Source organism: Nuphar pumila, chromosome 14 (assembly GCF_984573655.1).
Source record: "Nuphar pumila chromosome 14, dmNupPumi1.hap1.1, whole genome shotgun sequence".
Taxonomy (NCBI): Eukaryota; Viridiplantae; Streptophyta; class Magnoliopsida; order Nymphaeales; family Nymphaeaceae; genus Nuphar; species Nuphar pumila.
In genome coordinates, this window is record NC_143262.1 from 80,417,640 (window position 1) to 80,423,639 (window position 6,000).

Genomic DNA, 6,000 nt, shown 5'->3' on the forward strand with positions numbered 1-6,000 from the left:
GCACTATTTCGTGTTTTATGGTTTCTTTTCTTGCCACGCTATGTTAAGAAATTTGTTTTCTTTTTCTTTTTGAAAAAGTTTCTGCTCTTTTTGTGTACAGGATTCCGGGTCGACTCGGCACTTTAGTGTAATTTTCGAGTCAAGCCGAATTGGAATCCTGTAAAGTTTCACAGTACAAAAGTTTGTGAGCATGGTGGTCTTCTTTTTATTTGGATGTGGATTGTCATGTTTCTTAATGAGGAAGAAATTTGTGAATGTTATAAGGCTGTCCCAAGATTCAAAGTTGGTATTGATCAATTTTCCTGTTAATGCATAGGAGAGAGGGCTAGTGATTAAAGTGATGGAAGAAAACTTGATTTAGTTGAGATGATGCTGGTCGATAGAAGATTATTGCTTTATTTTTTCTATTTTTAGTCTTTTTTCATTTTTTGGTGTCCGCCACACGGAGCAGGTTATATGTTACCCCCCCCCCCCCCCGAACATGGCATCTCATGCTCGGGGGTCCCAAAAAGCACCACGTATTTAAGGATGTGTGTCTCGTATCCCCATGTTTGTCAGCATTAATTAGCATTGGAGTTTAATGCAATTGCAAAGACTTAAGTACCCTCTCCTCCATTGGTGCAAAAAAAAATGACGATTTTAGAAAAGGAGTGGTTGTAAAGACTTAAGTGCCTCGAAAATGATTATTTAAGACCATGATTTTGCACTGCAGGATTATCCGAGAAGGAAATCTCCCTCGGAGGAGGCCATGAACATCAACCCTCTCACTCTCTCTCTCTCTCCCTTCTCTTTATGCTTCTGTGCACATCCAACAGAAGATCTTACATTGCTCCATCAAGCACCGGCTGACCTGCACATTGATTGTTGTAGAGCCTGATTCAGAGTTTTTACCCTTACAGGAGGAGGGTTTGGGGGCTCCTCTCAGCGTGGGTAGCATCATTCAACTAAATGAGTTTTGGATCCTGATTCAGAGGTTTTAGCCTTACAGGAGAGGGGTCTGAGGGCTCCTCCCAGCGTGGGTAGCATCATTCAACTTGAAGAGTTGTGAAGCCCGATTCAGAGTTTTTACCCTTACAGAAGGGGGGTCTTAGGGTTCCTCCCAGCGTGGGTAGCATAATTCAACTTGATGAGATGTGGAACTTGATTCAGAGTTTTTGCCCTTACAGAAGGAGGGTTTGGGGGTTCCTTTGGATTTAAGAAACCACTTGAGAAGGAAGATGACAGATAACATGAAGAATGGAGAAATATGTTCTTTGGTTGATTACTTACAGAAGAAATCAAGCAATGACCCTGATTTCTTTAGTGCAATGCAACTGGATGAAGATAGATATGCTGTGAATATGTTTTGGCAGATTCAAAGTCAAGAGTAGATTATGAATGCTTCAATGATGTGCTTGTATTTGATACTACATTAAAGATTAATACTGAACAGACACAAATATACTACGATTCCCAGCGTGGATAGCATCATTCAACTTGATGAGTTGTGGAGCCTGATTCAGAGTTTTTGCCCTTACAGGAGGGGGGTTTGGGGGCTCCTCCCAGCGTAGGTAGCATCGTTCAACTTGATGAGTTGTGGAGCCTGATTCATAGTTTTTGCCCTTACATGAGGGGGTTTGAGGACTCCTCCCAGCGTGGGAAGCATCATTCAACTTGATGTGTTGTGGAGCCTGATTTAGAGTTTTTGCCCTTACAGGATGGGGGTCCGGGGGCTCCCCCCTGACACGGTTTCCGCTGCGCGGTCAGCGAGCGGGGGTCCAGGGGGGGCAGCGCTCCCCGGACCAATTTTTTTGGGGGCCTTGTATAAATTTTTTATTTTCTTTCTCCCTTTTAACTATCAAAAAAGAGCAATAAAGTGTTTTGTTTAATCGTGGGGCTCATGTTTCCTTCGGTTGTTTCTTTCTCGAGGTTTTCGTAACACCTCTTCCCACGATTTTTCTAATTTTCTTTTTCTGTTTCTTTCCCATGATTTTTCAATGACTCCTCTACAGCGATTTTTAGTGTTGTCGGGTCTCCAACGAGCCCCACAACGATGTATAGTGTTGCCTGATCTTCCAACAATGATTTGTAGTATTGTTGGACATTCCTACAGTGATTTATAGTGTTTTTGGGTCTCCAACGAGCCCAACAATGATTTATAGTGTTATCCGGCCTTCCAACAACGATTTGTAGTATTGTCGGGCCTTTCTACAACGATTTGTAGTGTTTTGGGGTCTCCAACAAGCCCCACAGTGATTTATAGTGTTATCCGGTCTTCCAACAATGATTTGTAGTGTCTTTCGCAAATCACTATAGCGATTTGTAGTATTTTTGGGTCTCCATCGACCCCACAACGATTTATAGCTGTGGGGCTCGATGGAGACCCAAAAATACTATAAATCGCTATAGTGATTTGCGGAAGACACTATAAATCGTTGTTGGAAGACTGGATAACACTATAAATCGCTGTGGGGCTTGTTGGAGACCCGAAAACACTACAAATCGTTGTAGGAAGGCCCGACAATACTACAAATCGTTGTTGGAAGGCCGGATAGCACTATAAATCGTTGTTGGTTTCGTTGGAGACCCGAAAACACTACAATCGTTGTAGGAATGCCGAACAATACTATAAATCATTGTTGGAAGACCAGACAACACTATAAATCGTTGTGGGATTCGTTGGAGACCCGACAACACTAAAAATCGTTGTAGAGAAGTCATTGAAAAAATCGTGGAAAAGAAATAGAAAAAGGAAAATAGAAAAATCGTGGGAAGGGGTGTTACGAAAACCTCGAGCAAGAAACAACCGAAAGAAACATGAGCCCCACGATTAAACAAAACACTTTATTGCTCTTTTTCGATAGTTAAAAGAGGGAAAGAAAATTAAAAAATTATACAAGGCCCCAAAACAATTTGGTCCGGGGGGCTCTGCCCCCCCTGGACCCCCCGCCCGCTGACTGCGCAGTGGGAACCGCACCGGGGGGGAGCCCCCGGACCCCCATTCTGTAAGGGAAAAAACTCTAAATCAGGCTCCATAACACATCAAGTTGAATGATGCTACCCACGCTGGGAGGAGCCCTCAAACCCTCTCCTGTAAGGGCAGAAACTATGAATCAGGCTCCACAACTCATCAAGTTGAATGATGATACAGTCAGTGTGCAGGTCAGTCGATGTTTGATGGAGTAATGTAGGATCGTCTGCTGGATGTACACAGAAGTAGAAAGAGAAGGAAGAGAGAGTGAGAGGGTTGATGTTCATGGCCTTCTCCAGGGGGAACTCTTTGCCTCCCTTGATTTCTTCTCTAGAGAGAGAGAGGGTTTTACAGTGTTTTACGGAGAAGGAAGAAGAAGAAGATGACGATGAAAAGTTCAAACAGACATTTTTTATGGTTCAGGTTCGTTTCGCCGGATGACCATCGGATCGCCGGCTCACCATCGAATCGTCGACTCACCATCGTTTCGCCGGATCACCATCGGCGAAACGATTAAGGTTCGTTACGCTGTGTAGACTTTGAAGAGTCAACATCATCCTCGACTTTCTGGATGGAAGACATGTTTGTCCTTTTTTTGAACCGTTTGTTTTTCCTTTTTTGAATGAAGGGCATTTTTGTCATTTTCTCGAACCGTCGTTTTATGAGAATAATAGCAAGAAAGGGTACTTAAGTCTTTGCAACCACACCAGACTCCAATGCTAAGTGATGTCAACATACACGGGAATACGAGCCCCATGTGCTTGTATACGTGGTGCTCATTCAGACCCCCCGAACACAGACGTAGGATTCAGTGAATCATCGGGGGAGAACATACACCACCCTCCTCCCGCCACACCTTTTTCCTTCACTGCAGAACTTTTTATTTCTGATCCTATGTTGTGCACTCAGAAGCAGGAAGCTCATCTTCGTAATACACATCTTCATAGGATTTCACATACTCTATTTCTCTTTCATTTATCTCTCTTTCTTGTCTTTTTTCTCTGAGATCATCAAGCAAACATTTTCATTTTATGATATCTGACAATTTTTTTGATGTGCATGCGACAACATTATGATGTGTTTTAGATAAATGATGCTTTAACCGAGTGACATCACCCGAAAAACTATTTTGGCAATAGTTGTATTTGATTCTTAATCGGTTTTCCTCGTTACTTATATTCACCATTGCCATGCCGGATCTTTCGATGTCATCTTTTCCCCAAAACACTTAATAACAAGCAAATAATAGAGATTTTTTACCTTAACTCACTTTTTGTGTAAAAAAATGGGTGAAAATGCATTTTTATTTTAGAAAATCGTAAAATCCTTCTCTCTTGCACAAGAACCGCCCCCCAAATCGATCTCATGAAACTTAGGGTATGTGAGATTCCTTCCAAGAGTATCTACACACATGTAGAAGTTGGCCCTTAAGAAGTCCTTTAAACCCAAAATGAAAAAACCTGTTTTCGAGTCTTTTTAAGTGTGTCAGACCCGTATCATATGATACAGGGTGTATCTTACAATACAAGTCTATACATGGCTATATCGTTAGACCAAAAAGTAATGATACGTATAGCCATTGGTCTAGCCCAACAGTTGTTTGGGCTAGCTCCAACAGTTAGAAACAAATTTCAAAAATGCCCTTAAAGATCATAACCTATTACAACTTAAGAAAATTATAAAAAAACTAAGAGAAAAACAAAAATACAAAATACATAAGAATCTAGTTTACATACTAAGATACATATACTAATAAATATATACAGATGTAATGTGTGTTTGTGTATATAATAAACAAAAAACTACATATTTTAACAGAACCTATTTAGTATTTTATCAAATGTATTTGGTCGTGTTGGTATTCTTGAAAATGATTAACTTCAGCAGAAATCTGTTGGTTTTAATTGTAGTTTATTTTGTTCCCTGAACTAGTGTAGTCAAAATATATTTCATAAATTCTTACCTTAGATCCATGATTCTAGAGAAATTCTCTTTTTTAAATTTTCTGGAGAATGTGTAACTTCGAGTTTTTTTCCGGGTGCTTTGTTATTTAATGTTCTGTCATGTTTTACCTTTTTCTTTGCTTGAAAAGGCAAGTCTCAATGATATTTCACGGTTACTTTGCAGCTTGGATTGGCACAGAAGGAAGACTAAGTATTGGTATAGTCTCACCATATACTGCACAAGTTCTTGCAATTCATGAGAAGCTTGTTGGTGAGTATGATTTGCACAGTAATTTCATTGTGAGCATCAAGACCATTGATGGGTTTCAAGGAGGTGAGAACGATGTGGTAATACTTTCAACTGTGAGAAGCAATGCTGGTGGCCTTAACTAGGGCTAGGTTTCTGCACTCCCTGTGTACCATTTGATGTATCTTTTGAGAAAAATGTTAATTCTTTATCGTACATTTTTTTTAAATGGTTTAAAAAGGGACATATAGGATAAAAATTCTTGGGAAAATTGTTATTCATGTCTATTATATCTCCTTTTTGGTCACAATGGATTGAAAGGGGAGGCAATAAAAAAAGTGAAACAAACAGATTGGAAATGGAAAAAATCTTTAGATAACATGATATTTTTGAGATTTGGAAAGTGGATATATCTTGCAATGCTTGTAAGATATAATTTTTTTAATTAAATATCTGGAAAAGAATCACTAGATATATTCTTCTCAACAGTTGTACTGAATTTGGTTGTTGACACTTAAGACTTAGACTTTTAAACCACATAAAGGTGAATATTTTTTTTAAAGTTGTAATGTGACTGGGTTCAAATTTTAGACCCAGGTCCAACTAGAGTCTAACCTAAACCTAGCTCTTCCAATATCGAGTTTAATTGGCCTGGTCAACCGTTGTGGATCAGCCTACTGACCCAGCAAAAATTTTAATATTAAAAAAGAAAACTTTTAAATGATTCAAGTGGGTTTTGGCTAGGGGCGTCAATGTGTCAGATCTGGTTTGGACCCAGCTGGGTCCGAACCAGGATCTGATTTTGAGGTGTTGGTATCGTGTCTGCACCCGGGTCTGATCAGGTCCACCATAAGAAAACC